A 22,895-nucleotide genomic window follows, 5' to 3' on the forward strand; every position below is an offset into this window, starting at 1 on the left:
TGAGTGGATAATTTTGTGGTGTTTCTCGAGTTGTGGCAGAAAGCTGGGGGTAGTTCTCGAGTTACGATGGGGAACTCAGGAACTCATTCGGTTTGCTTCAGGGAAGTCACGTCCCCTTTTCTGTTGGAGGGGGACTTCCGGTTTTCTCTCGAGCTGTTAAATGGAAATAGGGCCTCATCTCGAATTATGTCCATAAAGTGTGTTTTCCTCTCCAATGGGGACTGATGTTAGTGAAATTTCTTTGTCGAGTTAAGGTTTTCAAGTACACTTTTGCCTTTCAAGAGGAAATGTGCACTTTTCTTGAGATTCTGTAGCTCAAAATTTCCTCATCTCGCTTTGAGGGGATAATTTTGTGGTGTTTCTCCAGGTGCGGCAGTAAGCTGGGGGTACTTCTCGAGTTACGATGGGGAACTCAGAAACTCATTTGGTTTGCTTCAGGGATGTCAGGTCCCCTTTTGTGTTGGAGGGGAACTTCCTGTTTACTCTCGAGCCGTTAAGTGGAAATAGGGCCTCACCTCGAATTGAATCCATAAAGGGTGTTCTTCTCTCCAAAGGGGACGGCTGTTTGAGGGAACTTTCTGAGTCGCAAAAAGGGTTTCCAGTAAACTTTTACCTTTCAAGAGGGAATGTGGGATTACTCTTGAGATTATGCAGCGAAAATTTCCTCATCTCGCATTGCGGAGATAAATTTGTGGTGTTTCTCGTGTTGTGGCGGGAAGCTTGGGGAACATTTCGAGTTGTGACGGGGACCTCAAGAACTCTCTCGTGTTGCTTCATGGAAGTCAGTTCCCCTTTTGTGTTGAAAGGGAAACTTCGGGTTCACCTTCGAGCCGTTAAATAGGAATAGGGCCTCATCTCGAATTGAGTCCATAAACTGTGTTCTCCTCTCCAATGAATATGGCTCTGTGATGGAACTAACTGAGTCGCATAAACTGTGTCAAGTACACTTTTGCCTTTCAACAGGCAATGTGGGATTACTCTTGAGATTATGTAGCAAAAATTTCCTCATCTCGCATGGAGGGGATCATTTTTTGGTGTTTCTCGAGTTGCGTCGGGAAGCTGGGGATAATTCTCGAGTTGCGACGGAGACCTCAGGAACTCGCTCGGTTTGATTCAGGGAAGTCAAGTCCCCTTTTATGTTGGAAGGGGAACTTCCGGATTACTCTCCAGATGTTAAATGGGAATAATGCCTCTTCTTGATTTGAGCCCAGAAAGTGTGTTTTACTCTCCACTGAGGAAGGATGTTAGGGAACATTCTGAGTTGCATAAAGGGAGTCAAGTACCCTTTTGCCTTTCAAGAGGGAATGTGGGATTTCACTTGAGATTCTGCAGCGCAAATTTCCTCATCTCGCATTGAGGGTAATAATTTTGTGGTGTTTCTCGAGTTGCGGCGGGAAGCTGAGGGTACTTCTCGAGTTGCGGCGAGGACCTCAGGAACTCGCTCGGGTTACTTCAGGGAAGTCAATTCCCCTTTGTGTTGGAAGGGAAACTTCCGGTTTACTCTCAAGCCATTAAATGGGAAAAGGGCCTCATCTCGAATTGAGTCTAATAAGTGTGTTCTCCTCTCCAATGTGGAAGGATGTGTGAGGGAAATTTCTGAGTCACATAAAGGGTGTCAAGTACCCTTTAGCCTTTCAAGAGTGAATGTTGTATTTCTGTTGAGATTCTTTAGCGCAAATTTTCCACATCTCGCAATGGGGAGGTTATTTTGTGGTGTTTCTCGAGTTGCGGCGGGAAGCTGGGTGTAATTCTCGAGTTGCGACGGGGACCTCATGAACTCGCTCGGGTTGCTTCAGGGAAGTCAGGTCCCCTTTGGTGTTGGAAGGGGAACTTCCAGTATACTCTGGTACCGTGAAATGTTAACAGGTCCTCATCTTGAATTGAGTTCATAAAGTGTGTTCTCCTCTCCAATGGGGACGGATGTTAGGGAAATTTCTGAGTGGCATAAAATGTGTCAAGTTCCCTTTTGCTTTCAAGCGGGAATGTGGGATTTCTCTTTAGATTCTGCATCGCAAAATTACCTAAACTCGAATTGAGGGGATAATATTGTGGTGTTTCTCGAGTTGTGGCAGGAAGCAGGGGGTATATCTGGAGTTGAGATGGAACTCTAAGAAACTCGCTGGGGTTGCCTCAGGGAAGTCAAGTCCTCTTTTGTGTTTGAAGGGGAACTTCTTGATTACTCACGAGCCTTTAAATGTTAATATTGCCTCTTCTCGATTTGAGTCCATAAACTGTGTTCTCCTCAACACTGAAGACTAATGTTAGGGAACATTCTGAGTCGCATAAACGGAGTCAAGTACCCTTTTGCCTTTCAAGAGGGAATGTGGGATTTCTCTTGAGATTCTGCAGGGAAGATTTTCCTTATCTCATATTGAGGGGATAATTTTGTGGTGTTTCTCGAGTTGCGGCGGGAAGCAGGGGGTACTTCTCGAGTTGTGGCAGGGACCTCAGTAATTCGTTTGGGTTGCTTCAGGGTAGTCAAGTCCCCTTTTTGTGCTGGAAGGGGAACTTCCGGATTACTCTCGAGCTGTTAAAAGGGAATATTGCCTGTTCTCCATTTGAGTCCATAAAATATGTTCTCCTCTCCACTGAGGATGGATATTACGGAATATTCTGAGTCGTATAAAGGGAGTCAAGTACCCTTTTGCCTTTCAAACGGGAATATGGGATTTCTCTTGGGATTCTGCAGGACAAAATTTCCTCATCTCGCATTGGGGGGATAATTTTGTGGTGTTTCTGGAATTGCGACGGAAACCTGGGGATACATTTCCAGTTGCGACGGAACCTCCGGAACTCACTGCAGTTACATCAGGGAATCAGGCCTCTTTTGTGCTGGCAGGAGAACTTCCGGATTACTCTTGAGCACTTGAGATTCTGCAGCACAAAGTTTCCTCATCTCGCATTGAGGGGATAATTTTGTGGTGTTTCCCGAATTTCGGCGGGCAGCTGGGGGTACTTCTCGAGTTTCAACTGGGACCTCAGGAACTCACTGGAGTTACTTCAGGGTAGTCAGGTCCCCTTTTGTGCTGTAAGGGGAATTTCCGGATTACTCTCGAGCCCTTTAAGGGTATAGGGGCTTTTCTGGAGTTGAGTCTATAAATTGTGTACCCCTCTGCAATGGGGAGGGACTTTAGGGAAATTTCTGAGGGGCAAAAAGTATGCCAAGTACCCTTTTGCCTTTCAAGCGGGAATGTGGGATTTCTCTTGAGATTCCACAGCATAAAATTTCCTCTTTACTCATTGAGGGGATAATTTTGTGGTGATTCTCGAGTTGCGGCTGGAGGCTGGCGGTACTGCTAGAGTTGCGACGGGGACCTCACGAACTCGCTCGGGTGGCTTCAGGGAAGTCAGGTGGCCTTTGGTTTTGGAAGGGGAACTCCGGTTTACTCTCGAGCCCTTAAATGTGAACAAGGGCTCATCTCAAATTGAGTCCATAAAGTGTGTTCTCCTCTCCAATGGGGACGGCTTTGTGAGGGAAATTTCTGAGTCGAAAAAAGGGTGTCAAGTACCATTTGCCTTTCAAGAGGGAATGTGGTATTCCTCTTGAGATTCTGCATCGCAAAATTTCCTCCTCTCGCATTGAGGGGATAATTTTGTGGTGTTTCTCGAATTGCGGCGGGAAGCTGGGGGTACTCCTCGAGTTGCGACGGGGACCTCAGGAACTCGCTCGGGTTGCTTCATGGAAGTCAGGTTACCTCTGGTGTTGAAAGGGGAACTTCCGGTTTCCTCTCGAGCCCTTAAATGTGAACAGGGGCTCATCTCGAATTGAGTCCATAAAGTGTTTTCTCCTCTCCAATGGGGACTGCTGTGTGAGGGAACTTTCTGAGTCGAATAAAGTGTGTCAAGTAGCTTTTTGCCTTACAAGAGGGCATGTGGTATTTCTCTTGAGATATTGCATCTCAAGATTTCCTCCTCTCGCATTGAGGGGATAATTTTGTGGTGTTTCTCGAGTTGCGGCGGGAAGCTGGGGGTACTTCTTGAGTTGCGACGGGGACCTCAGGAACTCGCTCCGGTTGCTTCAGGGAAGTCAGGTACCTTTGGTGTTAGAAGGGGAACTTCCGGTTTACTCTCGAGACGTTAATTGGGAATAGGGGTTCATCTCGAATTGAGTCCATAAAATGTGCTCTCCTCTCCAATGCGGACTGATGTTAGTGAAATTTCTGATTCGTGAAAACGGTGTCAAGTACACTATTGCCTTTCAAAAGGGAATGTGGTATTTCTCTTGAGATTCTGTACTGCAAAATTTCCTCATCTCGCATTGAGGGGATAATTTTGTGGTGTTTCTCGAGTTGCGGCGGGAAGCTGGGGGTACTTCTCGAGTTGCAACGGGACCTCAGGAACTCGCTCGGGTTGCTTCAGGGAAATCAATTACCTTTTTATGTTGAAAGGGGAACTTCCGGATTACTCTCGAGCAATTTCATGGGAATAGGGGCTCTTCTGGGGTTGACTCCATAAATTTTTTACGCCTCTGCAAATGGGGACGGATTTTAGGGAACTTTCTGAGGGGCATAAAGTATGCCAAGTTCCCTTTTGCCTTTCACTCGGGAATGTGGGATTTCCCTTGAGATTCTGCAGCGCCAAATTGCCTCATGTTGCATTGAGGAGATAATATTGTGTTGTTTCTCGAGCTGTGGTGTGAAGTAGAGGATACTTCTGGAGTTGAAACGGGAACCTAAGGAACACTCTTGGGTTGCTGCAAGGAAGTCAAGTTCCCTTTTGTGTTGGAAGGGGAACTTCTTGATTACTCTTGAGCCTTTAAATGGGAATATTGCCTCCTCCCGATCTGAGTGCATGAAGAGTGTTCTCCCCTCCACTGAGGATGGATGTTAGGGAACATTCTGAGTCGCCTAAAGGGAGTCAAGTACCCTTTTGCTTTTCAAGCAGGAATGTGGGGTTTCCCTTGAGATTCTGCAGCGAAATTTTCCTCATCTCGTATTGAGGGTATAATTTTGAGGTGTTTCTCCAGGTGCGTCGGGAAGAGGGGGTATTTCTCGAGTTGTGGCGGAGACCTAAGGAACTCGCTCGGGTTGCTTCAGGGAAGTCAAGTCCCCTTTTGTGTTGGAAGGGGAACTTCCGGGTTAGTCTCCAGCCGTTCAATGGGAATATTGCCTCTTCTCGATTTGAGTCCATAAAGTGTGTGCTCCTCTCCACTGAGGACGAATGCTAGGAACCATTCTCAGTCGCTTAAAGGAAGTCAAGTATGCTTTTGCCTTTCAAGCGGGAATGTGGGATTTTTCTTGAGACTCTTCAGCGCAAAATTTCCTCATCTCGCATTGAGGAGATAATTTTGTGGTGTTTCTCAAGGTGCAGCGGGAAGCAGGGGCTACTTCTCGAGTTGCGTGGAGACCTCAAAAACTCGCTCAGGTTGCTTCTGGGAAGTCAAGTCCCCTTTTGTGTTGGAAGGGGAACTTCTGGGTTACACTCCAGCCGTTAAAGGAAACATTGCCCCTTCTCGATTTGAGTCCATAAAGTGTGTTCTCCTCTCCAATGGGGACAGATGTTAGGGAACTTTCTTAGTGGCAAAAAGTGTGTCACCTATCCTTTTACCATTCAGGCGGGATTGTGGGATTTCTCTTGAGATTCTGCAGCGGAAAATTTCCTCGTCTAGCATTGAGGGGATAATTTTGTGGTGTTTCTAGAGTTGCGGAGGGAAGCATGGGGTACTTCTCGAGTTTCGCAGAGACCTCAGGAAGTCCCTCGAGTTGCTTCAGGGAAGTCAAGTCCCGTTTTGTGTTGGAAGGGGAACTTCCGGTTTACTCTCGAGCCGTTAAATGGAAACATTGCCTCTTCTCGATTTGAGTCCATACATTGTATTCTCCTCTCCACTGCAGACGATTGTTCTGAAACATTCTTAGAGGCATAAAGGGAGTCAAGTGTCCTTATGCCTTTCCAGCAGGAATGTGGGATTTCTCTTGAGATTCGCCTGCGCAAAATTTCCTCACCTCGCATTGAGCAGATAAGTTTGTGGTGATTCTCGAATTGCGGCAGAAAGCTGGGGGTACTTCTCGAGGTGCGACCGGGACCTCAAGAAGTCACTCGGATTACATCACGGAAGTCAGGTCCCCTTTTATGCTGGAACTGGAAATCAGGATTACTCTTGCGAACTTTAAAGGGAATAGGTCCTCTTCTCGACTTGAGTCTATACAGTGTATTCTCCTCTCCAATGGGGACGGATGTTAGGGAAATTTCTGAGTGGCATAAAGTGTGTCAACTACCTTTTTGCCTTTCAAGCGGGAATGGGGGATTTCTCTTGAGATTCTTCAGTGCAAAATTTCCTCATCTCGCATTGAGGGGATAATTTTGTGGTGTTTCCCGCTTTGAGGCAGGAAGCTGGGGCTACCATTCGAGGAGTGACGGGGACCTCAAGAATACACTCAAGTTACTTCAGGGGAGTCACTTCCCCTTTTTTGCTGGAAGAGAAACTTCCGGATTTCTCTTGAGCCTTTTAATGGTAATAGGGCCTCTTCTCCAGTTGAGTCCATAAAGTGTGTTCTCCTCTCCAATGGGGAGGGATTTTAGGGAACTTTCTGAGGGGCAAAAGTTGTGTCAAGTACCGTTTTGCCTTTCAAGAGGGAATGTGGGATTTCTCTTGAGATTTTTCAGGCCAACATATCCTCATCTCGCATTGAGGCGATAATTTCGTGGTGTTACTCGAGTTGCGGCGGGAAGCAGGTGCTACTTCTCGAGTTGCGTGGAGACCTCAGGAACTCGCTCGGGTTGCTTCAGGGAAGTCAAGTCCCCTTCTGTGTTGGAAGTGGAACTCCCGGGTTACTCTGGAGCGGTGAATTGGGAACATTGCCTCTTCTTGATTTGAGTCCATAAAGTGTGTTCTCTTCTTCACTGAGGACGGATGTTAGGGAACATTCTGAGTCGCATAAAGGGTGTCAAGTACCCTTTAGCGTTTCAAGCGCGAATGTAGGATTTCTCTAGAGATTCTGCAGCGCAACATTTCCTCATCTCGCATTAAGGGGATAATTTTGTGTTGTTTCTGGAGTTGTAACGAAGCATGGGGTGCTTCTCCAGTTGTGCAGGGACCTCACCAAGTCCCTTGGGTTGCTTCAGGGAAGTCAAGTCCCCTTTTGTCTTGGATGGGGAATTTCCAGGTTACTCTCTAGCCGTTAATTGGGAACATTGCCTCTTCTTGATTAGAGTCCATATACTTTGTTCTCTTCTTCAATGAGGTCGGATGTTAGGGAACATTCTGAGTCGCATAAAGGGTGACTAGTACCCTTTTTCCTTTCAAGCGCGAATGTGGTGTTTCTCTTGAGATTCTTCAGCGCAAAATTTCCTCATCTCGCATTGAAGGGATAATTTTGTGTTGTTTCTCGAGTTGTAAGGAAGCATGGGGTAATTCTCGATTTGTGCAGGTTCCTCACCAAGTCCCTCAGGTTGCTTCAGGGATGTCAAGTCCCCTTTTTTGTTGGATGGGGAACTTCCTGTTTACTCTAACGCCGTTAAATGGGAACATTGCCTCTTCTCGATTTGAGTCCATAAAGTGTGTTCTCCTCTCCACTGCGGAAGCTTGTTAGGGAATATTCTGATTGGCATAAAGGGAGTCAAGTACCGTGTAACTTTCAAGCGGTAAAGTGGGATTTCTCTTGAGATTCTGCAGCCCAAAATTTCCTCATCTCGCATTGAGGGGATAATTTTGTGCTTTTTCTCGAATTGCGGCGGGAACCTGTGGTATTTTTCGAGTTGCAGGCGGACCTCAAAAACTCGCTCGGGTTGCTTCAGGGAAGTCAAGCTCCCTTTTGTGTTGGAAGGGGAACTTCCAGATTATTCTCGAACCCTTTAATGGGAAGAGTGCCTCTTCTCGAGTTTAGTCCATAAATGGTGTTCTCCTCTCCAATGGGGAGGTATGTTAGGGAACCTTTGTGTGGCATAACGTCTATAAAATACCCTTTTGCCTTTCAAGCTGCAATGTGGGATTTCTCTTGACATTCTTCAGCGCAAAATTTCCCCATATCGCATTGAGGGAATAATTTTGTGGTGTTTCACGTGTGGCGGCGGGAAGCCGAGGCTACTTTTCGATTTGCGTGGGGACCTCAGGAACTCGCTCGCGTTGCTTCAGGAAAGTCAAGTCCCCTTCTGTTCTGGAAGGGAACCTTCCGGGTTACTCTTGAGCCATTAAATGGAAATATTGCCTCTTCTCGATTTGAGTCCATCAAGTGTGTTCTCCTTTCCACTGCAGACGGTTGTTAGGGAACATTTTGAAGAGCATAAAAGTAGTCAAGTATGCTTTTGCCGTTCAAGCGGGAATGTGGGATTTCTCCTGAGATTCTGCAGCGCAAAATTACCTCATCTCGCATTGAAGGGTTAATTTTATTGTGTTTCTTGTATTGCGGCGGGAAGCTGAGGGTACTTCTCTTTTGGCTTGGAGATCTCAGGAACTCGCTCGGGTTTCTTCAGGGAAGTCAAGTCCCCTTTGGTGTTGGAAGTGGAACTTCCGGGTTACTTTCGAGCCGTTAAATGGGAGCATTGCATCTACTCGATTAGAGTCCTTAAAGTGTGTTCTCCTCTCCAATGAGAACAGATGTTAGGTTACATTCTGAGTTGCATAAATGGAGTCAAGTACCCGTTTACCTTTCAAGTGGGAATGTGGGATTTCTCTTGAGATTCTGCAGCGCAAAATTTCCTCATCTCGCATTGAGGGGATAATATTGTGGTTTTTCTCCAATTGCGGCGCGTACCTGGGGGTACTTTTCGTGTTGAGCACACCTCAGAAACTCGCACGTTTTGCTTCAGGGAAGTTAAGTTCCCTTTTGTGTTGGAAGGGGAACTTCCGGGTTACTCTCCAGGGGTTAAAGGGGAACAGTGCCTCTTCCCGATTTGAGTCCATAAAGTGTGTTCTCCTCTCCACTGAGGACAGATGTTAGGGAACATTCTGAGTCGCATAAAGGGAGTCAAGTAACATTTTGCCTTTCAAGCGGGAATGTGGGATTTCTCTTGAGATTCTTCAGCGCAAAATTTCCTCATCTGGCTTGAGGGGATAATTTTGTGTTGTTTCTCGAGTTGTAAGGAAGCATGGGGTACTTCTCGAGTTGTGCAGGGACCTCACCAATTCCCTCGGGTTTCTTCAGGGAAGTCAAGTCACCTTCTGTGTTGGAAGGGGACCTTCCGGATTACTCTCGAGCCGTTAATTGGGAACATGGCCTCTTCTTGATTTGAGTCCATAAATTGTGTTCTCTACTTCACTGAGGACGGATGTTAGTGAACATTCTGAGTCGCATAAAGGGTGTCAAGTACCCTTTTGCCTCTCAAGCGCGAATGTGGGATTTCTTTAGAGATTCTGCAGCGCAACATTTCCTCATCTCACATTGAGGGGATAATTTTGTGTTGTTTCTCGAGTTGTAAGGAAGCATGGGGTTCTTCTCGAGTTGTGCAGGGACCTCACCAATTCCCTCGGGTTGCTTCAGGGAAGTCAAGTCCCCTTTTGTGTTGGATGGGGAACTTCCAGTGTACTCTCGCGCCGTTAAATGGGAACATTGTCTCTTCTCGATTTGAGTCCATAAAGTGTGTTCTCCTCTCCACTGCGGACGCTTGTTAGGGAATATTCTGAGTGGCATAAAGGGAGTCAAGTACCATTTAACTTTCAAGCTGTAATGTGGGAATCCTCTTGAGATTCTGCATTGCAAAATTTCCTCATCTCGCATTGTTGGGATAATTTTGTGGTTTTTCTCGAATTGCGGCGGGAACCTGGGGGTACTTATCGAGTTGCCAGCGGACCTCAAAAACTCTCTCGGTTTGCCTCAGGGAATTCAAGTTCCCTTTTGTGTTGGAAGGAGAACTTCCGGAATACTCTCGAGCCCTTTAATGGGAAGAGTGCCTCTTCTCGAGTTGAATCCATATAGGGTATTCTCCTCTCCAACGGAGAAGGATGTTAGGGAACTTTTAGTGGCATAAAGTCTTTAAAGTATCATTTTGCCTTTCAAGCGGGAATGTGGGATTTCTCTTGACATTCTTCAGTGTAAAATTTCCTCATCTCGCATTGAGGGAATAATTTTGTGGTGTTTCTCGTGTTGCGGCGGGAAGCAGAGGGTACTTTTCGAGTTGCCTGGGGACCTCAGGAACTCCCTCGGGTTACTTCAGGGAAGTCAAGTCCCCTTCTGTGTTGTAAGGGGAAATTCCGGGTTACTCTGGAGCGGTTAATTGGGAACATTGCCTCTTCTTGATTTGAGTCCATAAAGTGTGTTCACTTCTTCACTGAGGATGGATGTTAGGGAACATTCTGAGTCGCATAAAGGGTGTCAAGTACCCTTTTGCCTTTCAAGCGCGAATGTGGGATTTCTCTTGAGATTCTGCAGGACAAAATTTCCTCATCTCACATAGAGGGGATAATATTGTGGTTTTTCTCGAATTGCGGCGGGAACCTGGGTATACTATTCGAGTTGCCGGCGGACCTCAAAAACTCGCACGGGTTGCTTCAGGGAAGTCAAGTTCCCTTTTGTGTTGGAAGGGGAACTTCCGGAATACTCTCGAGCCCTTTAATGGGAAGAGTGCCTCTTCTCGAGTTGAGTCCATAAAGTATGTTCTCCTCTCCAATGGGGAGGGATGTTAGGGAACTTTTGAGGGCATAATGTCTTTAAAGTATCATTTTGCCTTTCAAGAGGGAATGTGGCATTTCTCTTGATATTCTTCAGCGCAAAATTTCCTCATCCCGCATTAAGGGAATAATTTTGTGGTGTTTCTCGTGTTGCGGCGGGAAGCAGAGGCTAATTTTCAAGTTGCGTGGGGACCTCAGGAACTCGCTGGGTTTGTTTCAGGGAAGTCAAGTACCCTTCTGGGTTGGAAGGGGATCTTCTGGGTTACTCTCGAGCCGTTAAAACGAAATATTGCCTCTTCTCGATTTGAGTCCATAAAATGTGTTCTCCTGTCCACTGTGGACGGTTGTTAGGGAACATTTTGAGTAGCATAAATGGAGTCAAGTACGCTTTTGCCTTTCAAGCGGTAATGTGGGATTTCTCTTGAGATTCTGCAGTGCAAAATTTCCTCATCTCGCATTGAGGGGTTAATTTTGTTGTGTTTCTTGAATTGTGGCAGGAAGCTGAGGGTACTTTCTTTTGGCGCGGAGATCTCAGGAACTCGCTCGGGTTTCGTCAGGGAAGTCAAGTCCCCTTTTGTGTTGGAAGGGGAACTTCCAGGTTACTTTCCAGCCGTTAAATGGGAGCATTGCCTTTACTGGATTTGAGTCCGTAAAGTGTGTTCTCCTCTCCAATGAGGACAGATGTTAGGGTACATTCTGAATTGCATAAAGTGAGTCAAGTACTCCTTTACCATTCAAGTGGGAATGTGGGATTTCTCTTGAGATTCTGCAGCGCAAAATTTCCTCATCTCGCATTGAGGGGATAATATTGTGGTTTTTCGCGAATTCCGGCGGGAAGCTGGGGGTATTTTCGTGTTGTGCACACCTCAGGAAATCGCTCGCTTTGTTTCAGGGAAGTCAAGCTCGGTTTTGTGTTGGAAATGGAACTTCCGGGTTACTCTCGAGAGGTTAAATGGGAACAGTACCTCTTCTCGATTTGAGTCCATAAAGTGTATTCTCCTCTCGACTGAGAACAGATGTTAGGGAATATTCTGAGTCGCATAAAGGGAGTCAAGTACCCTTTTGCCTTTCAAGCTGGAATGTGGGATTTCTCTTGAGATTCTGCAGCGCAAAATTTCCTCATCTCGCAATGAGGGGATAATTTTGTGTTGTTTCTCGAGTTGTAAGGAAGCATGGGGTACTTCTCGAGTTGTGCAGGGACCTCACCAAGTCCCTCGGGTTGCTTCAGTGAAGTCAAGTCCCCTTTTGTTTTGAATGGGGAATTTCCCGTTTACTATCAAGCCCTTAAATGGGAACATTGCCTCTTCTCGATTTGAGTCCATAAAGTGTGTTATCCTCTCCACTGAGGACGGATATTAGGGAACATTGTAAGTCGCATAAAGGGAGTCAAGTACTTTTTGCCTTTCAAGCGGGAACGTGGGATTTCCCTTGAGATTCTGCAGAGCAAAATTTCCTCATCTCGCAATGAGGGGATAATTTTGTGGTGTTTCTCGCGTTGCGGCAAGAAGCAGGGGGTACTTCTGGTGTTGTGGGTGGACCTCAGGAACTCACTCGAGTTACTTCAGGGAAGTCAGGTCCCCTTTTGTGCTGGAATGGGAACTTACAGATTACTCTTGAGCCCTTTAATGGTAATAGGGCCTCTTCTCCAGTTGAGTCCATAAAGTGTGTTCTCCTATCCAATGGAGACGGATGTTAGGGAACTTTCTGAGTGGCAAAAAGTGTGTCAAGTACCCTTTTGCCTTTCAAGCGGGAATGTGGGATTTCTCTTGAGATTCTGCATTGCAATTTTCCTCATCTTGCATTGCGGGGATAATTTTGTGGTGTTTCTCGAGTTGTGGCAGGAAGCAGGGAGTACAACTCTAGTTGCGGCGGGGACCTCAGGAACTCGCTTGGGTTGCTTCAGGGAAGTCAGGTTGCCTTCTGTGTTGGAAGGGGAACTTCCCTGTTACTCTCCAGCCGTTAAATGGGAACATTGCCTCTTCTCGATTTTAGAACATAAAATGTGTTCTCCTCTCCACTGAGGACGGATGTTAGGGAACATTCTGAGTCGCATAAAGGGTGTCAAGTAACCTTTTGCCTTTGAAGCGGGAATGTGGGATTACTCTTGAGATTCTTCAGCACAAAACATCCTTATCTGGCCTTGAGGGGATAATTTTGAGGTGTTCCTCGCGTTGCGGCAGGAAGCAGGGTGTACTTCTGGTGTTGTGGGTGGACCTCAGGAACTCACTCGAGTTACTTCAGGGAAGTCAGGTCCGCTTTTGTGCTGGAATGGGAACTTACAGATTACTCTTGAACCCTTTAATGGCAATAGGGCCTCTTTTCCAGTTGAGTCCATAAAGTGTGTTCTCCTATCCAATGGGGACGGATGTTAGGGAACTTTCTGAGTGGCAAAAAGTGTGTCAAGTACCCTTTTGCCTTTCAAGCGGGAATGTGTGATTTCTCTTGAGATTCTGCAGCGGAAAATTTCATCATCTCGCATTGAGGGGATAATTTTGTGGTGTTTTTCGTTTTGCGCCGGAAACCAGCGGGTATATCTCGAGTTGCGCGGGGACCTCAGGAATTCTCTTCTGTTGCTTCAGGGAAGTCAAGTCCCGTTTTGTGTTGGAAGGGGAACTTCCGGGTTAGTCTCCAGTCGTTAAAAGGTAATATTGCGTCTTCCCGATTTGAGTCCATAAAGTGTGTTCTCCTCGCCACTGAGGACTAATGTTAGGGAACATTCTGAGTCGCATAAAGGGAGTCAAGTAACATTTTGCCTTTCAAGCGGGAATGTGGGATTTCTCTTGAGATTCTTCAGCGCAAAATTTCCTCATCTCGCATTGAGGGGATAATTTTGTGGTCTTTCTGGAGTTGCGGTAGGAAGCTGGGGCTACTACTAGAGGAGTGACGGGGACCTCAGGAACTCACTCGAGTTATTCAGGGGTGTGAGTTCCCATTTTGTGCTGGAAGAGAAACTTCCGGATTTCTCTCGAGCCCTTGAATGGTAATAGGGCCTCTTCTCCAGTTGAGTCCATAAAGTGTGTTCCCCTCTCCAATGGGAGGGATATTAGGGAACTTTCTGAGTGGCAAAAGGTGTGTCAAGTGCCATTTTGCCTTTCAAGAGGAAATGTAGGATTTCTCTTGCGATTCTTCAGGCCAACATATCCTCATCTCGCATTGAGGCGATAATTTCGTGGTGTTAGTCGAGTTGCGGCGGGAAGCAGGTGCTACTTCTCGAGTTGCGTGGAGACCTCAGGAACTCGTTCGGGTTGCTTCAGGGAAGTCAAGTCCCCTTCTGTGTTGTAAGGGGAAATTCTGGGTTACTCTGGAGCGGTGAATTGGGAACATTGCCTCTTCTTGATTTGAGTCCATAAAGTGTGTTCACTTCTTCACTGAGGACGGATGTTAGGGAACATTCTGAGTCGCATAAAGGGTGTCAAGGACCCTTTAGCGTTTCAAGCGCGAATGTGGGATTTCTCTAGAGATTCTGCAGCGCAAAATTTACTCATCTCACATTGAGGGGATAATATTGTAGTTTTTCTCGAATGGCGTCGGGAACCTTTGGGTATTTTTCGAGTTGCCGGCGGACCTCAAAAACTCCCTCGGGTTGCTTCAGGGAAGTCAAGTTCCCTTTTGTGTTGGAAGGGGAACTTCTGGAATACTCTCGAGCCCTTTAATGGGAAGAGTGCCTCTTCTCGATTTGAGTCCATAAAGGATGTTCTCCTCTTCAATGGGGAGGGATGTTAGGGATCTTTTTAGTGTCATAATGCCTGTAAAGTACCATTTTGCCTTTCAAGCGGGAATGTGGGATTTCTCTTGACATTCCTCAGCGCAAAATTTCCTCATCTCACATTGAGGGAATAATTTTGTGGTTTTTCTCATGTTGAGGCGGGAAGCAGAGGCTACTTTTCAAGTTGCGTGCGGACCTCAGGAACTCGCTCGGTTTGCTTCAGGGAGGTCAAGTACCCTTCTGGGTTGGAAGGGGACCTTCCCTGTTACTCTCGAGCCGTTAAATGGAAATATTGCCTCTTCTCGATTTGAGTCCATAAAATGTGTTCTCCCGTCTACTGCGGACGGTTGTTAGGGAACATTTTGAGTAGCATAAAGGGAGTCAAGTACGCTTTTGCCTTTCAAGCGGGAATGTGGGATTTCTCTTGAGATTCTGCAGCGCTAAATTTCCTCATCTCCCATTGAGGGGTTAATTTTGTGGTCTTTCTTGAATTGCGGCGGGAAGCTGAGGGTACTTCTCTTTTGGTGCGGAGATCTCACGAACTCTCTCGGGTTTCTTCAGGGAAGTCAAGTCCCCTTTTGCTTTGGAAGGGGAACTTCCAGGTTACTTTCCAGCCGTTAAATGGGAGCATTGCCTCTACTGGATTTGAGTCCTTAAAGTGTGTTCTCCTCTCCACTGAGGATAGATGTTAGGGAATATTCTGAGTCGCTAAAGGGAGTCAAGTACCATTTTGCCTTTCAAGCGCGAATGTGGGATTTCTCTTGAGATTCTGCAGCGCAAATTTCCTCATCTCGCATTGAGTGGATAATTTTGTGTTGTTTCTCGAGTTGTAAGGAAGCATGGGGTACTTCTCGAGTTGTGCTGGGACCTCACCAACTCCCTCGGTCTGCTTCAGGGAAGTCAACTCCCCTTTTGTGTTGGATGGGGAAATTCCGGTTTACTCTCGCGCCGTTAAATTTGAACATTGCCTCTTCTCGATTAGAGTCCATAAAGTGTGTTCTCTTCTCCACTGAGGACACTTGTTAGGGAATATTCTTAGTGGCATGAAGGGAGTCAAGTACCGTTTAACTTTCAAGCGGTAATGTGGGATTTCTTTTGAGATTCTGCAGCCCAAAATTTCCTCATCTCACATAGAGGGGATAATTTTGAGGTTTTTCTCGAATTGCGGCGGGAACCTGGGGGTACTTTTCGAGTTGCACGCGGACCTCAAAAATTATCTCGGGTTGCTTCAGGGAAGTCAAATTCCCTTTTGTGTTGGAAGGGAACTTCCGGGTTACTCTCGAGCGGTTAAATGGGAACAGTGCCTCTTCTCGAGTTGAGTCCATAAAGTGTGTTCTCCTCTCCACTGAGGACAGATGTTAGGGAACATTCTGATTCGCATAAAGGGAGTCAAGTACCATTTTGCCTTTCAAGCGGGAATGCGGGATTTCTCTTGTGATTCTTCAGCACAAAATTTCCTCATCTCGCATTGAGGGGAAAATTTTGTGGTGTTTCTCGCATTGCGGCAGGAAGCTGGGGCTTCTACTCGAGGAGTGACGGGGACCTCAGGAACAAACTTGAGTTACTTCAGGGGAGTCAGTTCCCCTTTTCTGCTGGAAGGGAAACATAAGAATTCTCTCGAGACCTTTAAAGGTAATAGGGCCTCTTCTCCAGTTGAGTCCATAAAGTGTGTTCTCCTCTCCAATGGGGAGGGATGTTAGGGAACTTTCTGAGTGGCAAAAGCTGTGTCAAGTACCCTTTTGCCCTTCAAGAGGGAATGTGGGATTTTTCTTTAGATTCTTCAGGACAACATATCCTCATCTAGCATTGAGGCGATAATTTCGTGGTGTTACTCGAGTTGCCGCGGGAAGCAGGTGCTACTTCTCGATTTGTGTGTAGACCTCAGGAACTCGCTCGGGTTTCTTCAGGGAAGTCAAGTCCCCTTCTCTGTTGGAAGGGGACCTTCTGGGTTACTCTCGAGCATTTAATTGGGAACATTGACTCTTCTTGATTTGATTCCATAAATTGTGTTCTTTTCTTCACTGAGGACGGATGTTAGGGAACATTCTGAGTCGCATAAAGGTTGTCAAGTACCCTTTTGCCTCTCAAGCGCGAATGTGGGATTTTTCTTGAGATTCTGCAGCGGAAAATTTCCTCATCTCGCATTGAGGGAATAATTTTGTGTTGTTTCTCGAGTTGTAAGGAAGCATGGGGTACTTCTCGAGTTGTGCAGGGACCTCACCAATTCCCTCGGGTTGCTTCAGGGAAGTCAAGTCCCCTTTTGTGTTGAATGGGGAACTTCCGGTGGACTCTCGCTCCGTTAAATGGGAACATTGCCTCTCATCAATTTGAGTTCATAAAGTGTGTTGTTCTCTCCAATGCTGACGCTTGTTAGGGAATATTCTGAGTGGCATAAAGGGAGTCAAGTACCCTTTAACTTTCAAGCGGTAATGTGGGAATCCTCTTGAGATTCCGCATTGCAAAATTTCCTCATCCCGCATTGATGGCAAAATTTTGTCGTTTTTCTCGAATTGCGGTGGGAAAATGGGGGTATTTTCGAGTTGCCAGCGGACCTCAAAAACTCCCTCGGGTTGCCTCAGGGAATTCAAGTTCCCTTTTGTGTTGGAAGGGGAACTTCCGGAATACTCCCGAGCCCTTTAATGGGAAGAGTGCCTCTTCTCGAGTTGAGTCCATATAGGGTGTTCTCCTCTCCAATGGGGAGGGATGTTAGGGAACTTTTGAGTGGCATAAAGTCTGTAAAGTACCCTTATGCCTTTCAAGCGGGAATGTGGGATTTCTCTTCACATTCTTCATGGCAAAATTTCCTCATCTCGCATTGAGGGAATAATTTTGTGGTGTTTCTCGTGTTGTGGCGGGAAGCAGAGGCTACTTTCCGATTTGCGTGGGTACCTCAGGAACTCGCTTGGGTTGCTTCTGGAGAGTCAAGTCCCCTTCTGGGTTGGAAGGGGAACTTCCGGTTTACTCTCGAGCCATTAAATGGAAATATTGCCGCTTCTCGATTTGAGTCCATAAAGTGTGTTCTCCTCTCCACTGCGGACGGTTGTTAGGGAACATTTTCAGTAGCATAAAGGGAGTCAAGTACACTTTTGCCTTTCAAGCGGGAATATGGGATTTCTCTTGAGATTCTGAAGCGCAAAATTTCCTCATCTCGAATTGAGGGGTTACTTTTGTTGTGTTTCTCGAATTGCGGCGGGAAGCTGAGGGTACTTCTCGATTTGAGCGGGGATCTCAGGAACCCACTCGGGTTTCTTCATGGAAGTCAAGTCCCCTTTTGTTTTGGAAGGGGAACTTCTGGGTTACCCTCCAGCCGTTAAATGGGAGCATTGCCTCAACTCGATTTGAGTCCTTAATATGTGTTCTCCTCTCCAATGAGGACAGATGTTAAGGAACATTCTGAGTTGCATAAAGTGAGTCAAGTACCGATTTAACTTTCAAGCGGGAATGTGGGATTTCTCTTGAGATTCTTAAGTGCAAAATTTCCTCATCTCGCATTGAGGGGATAATTTTGTGGTGTTTCTAGCGTTGCGGCAGGAAGCTGGGGCTACTATTCGAGAAGTGATGGGAACCTCAAGAACACACTCGAGTTACTTCAGGGGAGTCAGTTCCCCTTTTGTGCTGGAAGGGAAACTTCCAGATTTCTCTCGAGGCCTTTAAGGTAATAGGGCCTCTTCTCCAGTTGATTCCATAAAGTGTGTTCTCCTCTCCAATGGGGAGGGATTTCAGGGAACTTTCTGAGTGGCAAAAGGTGTTTCAAGTACCCTTTTGCCTTTCAAGAGGTAATGTGGGATTTCTCTTTAGATTTTTCAGGCCAACATATCCTCATCTCGCATTGAGGCGTTAATTTCGTGGTGTTACTCGAGTTGAGGCGGGAAGCATGTGCTACTTCTCGAGTTGTGTAGAGACCTCAGGAACTCGCTCGGGTTGCTTCAGGGAAGTCAAGTCCCCTTCTGTGTTGGAAGGGGAACTTCCGGGTTACTCTGGAGCGGATAATTGGGAACATTGCCTCTTCTTGATTTGAGTCCATAAAGTGTGTTCTCTTCTTCACTGAGGACGGATGTTAGGGAACATTCTGAGTCGCATAAAGGGTGTCAAGTACCCTTTAGCCTTTCAAGCGCGAATGTGGGATTTCTCTAGAGATTCTGCAGCGCAACATTTCCTCATCTCGCATTAAGGGGATAATTTTGTGTTGTTTCTCGAGTTGTAAGTAAGCATGCGGTACTTCTGGAGTTGTGCAGTGACCTCACCAAGTCCCTCGGGTTGCTTCAGGGAAGTCAAGTCTCCTTTTGTGTTGGATGGGAAACTTCCAGTTTACTCTCTAGCCGTTAATTGGGAACATTGCCTCTTCCTGATTTGAGTCCATAAAGTGCGTTCTCTTCTTCAATGAGGATGGATGTTAGGGAACATTCTGAGTCGCATAAAGGGTGACTAGTACCCTTTTTCCTTTCAAGCGCAAATGTGGGGTTTCTCTTGAGATTCTGCAGCGCAAAATTTCCTCATCTCGCATCGATGGGATAATTTTGTGTTGTTTCTCGAGTTGTAAGGAAGCATGGGGTACTTCTCGATTTGTGAAGGGTCCTCACCAAGTCCCTCAGGTTGCTTCAGGGAAGTCAAGTCCCCTTTTGTGTTGGATGGGGAACTTCCGGTTTACTCTCGAGCCGTTAAATGGGAACATTTCCTCTTCTCAATTTGAGTCCATAAAGTGTGTTCTCCTCTCCACTGCGGACGCTTGTTAGTGTATATTCTGATTGGCTTAAAGGGAGTCAAGTACCGTGTAACTTTCAAGCGGTAAAGTCGGATTTCTCTTGAGATTCTGCAGCCCAAAATTTCCTCATCTCGCATTGAGGGGATAATTTTGTGTTTTTTCTCGAATTGCGGAGGGAACCTGGGGGTATTTTTCGAGTTGCCGGCCGACCTCAAAAACTCTCTCGGGTTGCTTCAGGGAAGTCAAATTCCCTTTTGTGAAGGAAGGGTAACTTCTAGATTACTTTCGAGCCCTTTAATGGGAAGAGTGCCTTTTCTCCAGTTTAGTCCATAAAGGGTGTTCTCCTCTCCAATGGGGAGGTATGTTAGGAAAACTTTGAGTGGCATAACGTCTGTAAAGTACCCTTTTGCCTTTCAAGCGGGAATGTGGGATTTCTCTTGACATTCTTCAGCGCAAAATTTCCACATCTTGCATTGAGGGAATAATTTTGTGGTGTTTCACGTGATGCGGCGGGAAGCCGAGGCTACTTTTCGATTTGCGTGGGGACCTCAGGAACTCGCTCGGGTTGCTTCAGGAGAGTCAAGTTCCCTTCTGGGTTGGAAGGGGAACTTCCGGGTTACTATCGAGCCGTTAAATGGAAATATTGCCTCTTCTCGATTTGAGTCCGTCAAGTGTGATCTCCTTTCCACTGCGGACGGTTGTTAGGGAACATTTTGAAGAGCATAAAGGGAGTCAAGTACGCTTTTGCCTTTCAAGCGGGAATGTGGGATTTCTCCTGAGATTCTGCAGCGCAAAATTTCCTCATCTCGCATTGAGGGGTTAATTTTATTGTGTTTCTCGAATTGCTACGGGAAGCTGAGGGTACTTCTCTTTTGGCTTGGAGATCTCAGGAACTCACTCGGGTTTATTCAGGGAAGTCAAGTCCCCTTTTGTGTTGGAAGTGGAACTTCTGGGTTCCTTTCGAGCCGTTAAATGGGAGCATTGCATCTGCTCGATTTGAGTCCTTAAAGTGTGTTCTCCTCTCCAATGAGAACAGATGTTAGGGTACATTGTGAGTTGCATAAAGTGAGTCAAGTACCCGTTTACCTTTCAAGTGGGAATGTGGGATTTCTCTTGAGATTCTGCAGCGCAAAATTTCCTATTCTTGCATTGAGGGGATAATATTGTCGTTTTTTTTGAATTACGGGGGGAAGCTGGGGGTACTTTTCGTGTTGCGCACACCTCATAAAATTGCTCGGTTTGCTTGAGGGAAGTCAAGTTAACTTTTGTGTTGGAAGTGGAACTTCCGGGTTACTCTCAAGAGGTTAAATGGGAACAGTACTTCTTCTCGATTTGAGTCCCTAAAATGTATTCTCCTCTCCCCCGTGGACAGACGTTAGGGAATATTCTGAGTCGCATAAAGGGAGTCAAGTACCATTTTGCCTTTCAAGCGGGAATGTGGGATTTCTCTTGAGATTCTGCAGCGCAAAATTTCCTCATCTCGCATCGATGGGATAATTTTGTGTTGTTTCTCGAGTTGTAAGGAAGCATGGGGTACTTCTCGAGTTGTGCAGGGACCTCACCAAGTCCCTCGGGTTGCTTCAGGGAAGTCAAGTCCCCTTTTGTGTTGAATGGGGAATTTCCGGTTTACTATCGAGCCCTTAAATGGGAACATTGCCTCTTCTCGATTTGAGTCCATAAAGTGTGTTCACCTCTACTCTGCGGACACTTGTTAGGGAATATTCTGAGTGGCATGAAGGGAGTCAAGTACCATTTAACTTTCAAGCGGTAATGTGGGATTTCTCTTGAGATTCTGCAGCCCAAAATTTCCTCATCTCGCATTGAGGGGATAATTTTGTGGTTTTTCTCGAATTGCGGCGGGAACCTGGGGGTATTTTTGAGTTGCACGCGGACCTCAAAAACTCGCTCGGGTTGCTTCAGGGAAGTCAAATTCCCTTTTGTGTTGGAAGGGAACTTCTGGGTTACTCTCGAGCGGTTATATGGGAACAGTGCCTCTTCTCGAGTTGAGTCCATAAAGTGTGTTCTCCTCTCCACTGAGGACAGATGTTAGGGAACATTCTGATTCCCATAAAGGGAGTCAAGTACCATTTTGCATATCAAGCGGGAATGCGGGATTTCTCTTGAGATTCTTCAGCGCAAAATTTCCTCATCTCGCATTGAGGGGAAATTTTTGTTGTGTTTCTCACGTTGCTGCAGGAAGCTGGTGCTACTACTCGAGGAGTGACGGGGACCTCAGGAACTCACTCAAGTTACTTCAGGGGAGTCAGTTCCCCTTTTGTGCTGGAAGGGAAACCTCCGGATTTCTCTCGAGCCCTTTAATGGTAATAGGGCCTCTTCTCCAGTTGAGTCCATAAAGTGTGTTCTCCTCTCCAATGGGAAGGGATGTTAGGGAACTTTCTGAGTGGCAAAAGGTGTATCAAGTACCTTTTTGCCTTTTAAGAGGGAATGTGGGATTTCTCTTGAGATTCTTCAGGCCAACATATCCTCATTTCGGATTGAGGCGATAATTTCGTGGTGTTACTGGACTTGCGGCGGGAAGCAGGTGCTACTTCTCGAGTTGCGTGGAGACCTCAGGAACTCGCTCAGGTTGCTTCAGGGAAGTCACTTCCCCTTCTGTGTTGGAAGGGGACATTTCGGGTTACGCTCGAGCCGTTAATTGGGAACATTGCCTCTTCTTGATTTGAGTCCATAACGTGTGTTCTCTTCTTCACTGAGGACTGGTGTTAGGGAACATTCTGAGTCTCATAAAGGGTGTCAAGTACACTTTTGCCTTTCAAGCGCGAATGTGGGATTTCTCTTGAGATTCTGCAGCGCAAAATTTCCTCATCTCACATTGAGGGGATAATTTTGTGTTGTTTCTCGAGTTGTAAGGACGCATGGGGTACTTCTCGAGTTGTGCAGGGACCTCACCAAGTCCCTCGGTTGCTTCAGGGAAGTCAAGTCCCATTTTGTGTTGGATGGGGAACTTCCGGTTTACTCTCGAGCCGTTAAATGGGAACATTGCCTCTCCTCGATTTGAGTCCATAAAGTGTGTTCTCCTCTCCAATGAGGACAGATGTTAGGGTACATTCTGAGTTGCATAAAGTGAGTCAAGTACCCGTTTACCTTTCAAGTGGGAATGTGGGATCCCTCTTGACATTCTTCAGCACAAAGTATCCTCAAGCGCATTGAGGGGATAATATTTGGTGTTTCTCGAGTGGCAGCGAGAAGCGGGGTGCACTTGTCGAGTTGCCAGGGGGACCTCAGGAACTCACTCGTGTTACTTCAGGGAATTCAGGTCCCCTTTTGTGCTGGAACGGGAACTCCCGGATTACTCGTGAGCCTTTTAAAGGGAACAGGGTCTCTTCTCCATTTGATTCTATAAAGTGTGTTCGCCTCTCCAATGGGGACAGATATTCGGGAACTTTCTGATTGGCCTAAAGTGTGTAAAGTACCCTTTTGCCTTTCAAGCTGGAATGTGGGATTTCTCTTGAGATTCTTCAGCTCAAAATTCCCTCATTTCTCATTAAGAGGATAATTTTGTGGTGTTTCTCGGGTTGTGGCGGGAAGCAGGGACTACTTCTTGAGTTCCGTGGAGACCTCAGAATCTCTCTCGGGTTGCTTCAGGGAAGTCAAGTCCCCTTTTGTGCTGGAAGGGGAAATTCCGAATTCCTCTTGAGACCATTCAAGTGAAGAGTGCCTCTTCTCTAGTTGAGTCCATAAAGTGTGTTCTCCTCTCCAATGTGGAGCGAAGTTAGGGAACTTTCTGAGTGGCATAAAGTGAGTCAAGTACCATTTTGCCTTTCAGGCGGGAATGTGGGGTTTCTCTTGAGATTCTGCAGCGCAAAATTTCCTCATCTCACATTGAGGGGATAATTTTGTTGTGTTTCTCGAATTGCGGCGGGAAGCTGAGGGTACTTCTCGATTTGCACGGGGATATCAGGAACTCGCTCAGGTTTCTTAAG

The sequence above is a fragment of the Moschus berezovskii genome, chromosome 4 (genome assembly GCF_049115385.1).
Source record: "Moschus berezovskii isolate FMDL1 chromosome 4, NW_MosBer_1.0, whole genome shotgun sequence".
In the NCBI taxonomy this organism is placed as follows: Eukaryota; Metazoa; Chordata; class Mammalia; order Artiodactyla; family Moschidae; genus Moschus; species Moschus berezovskii.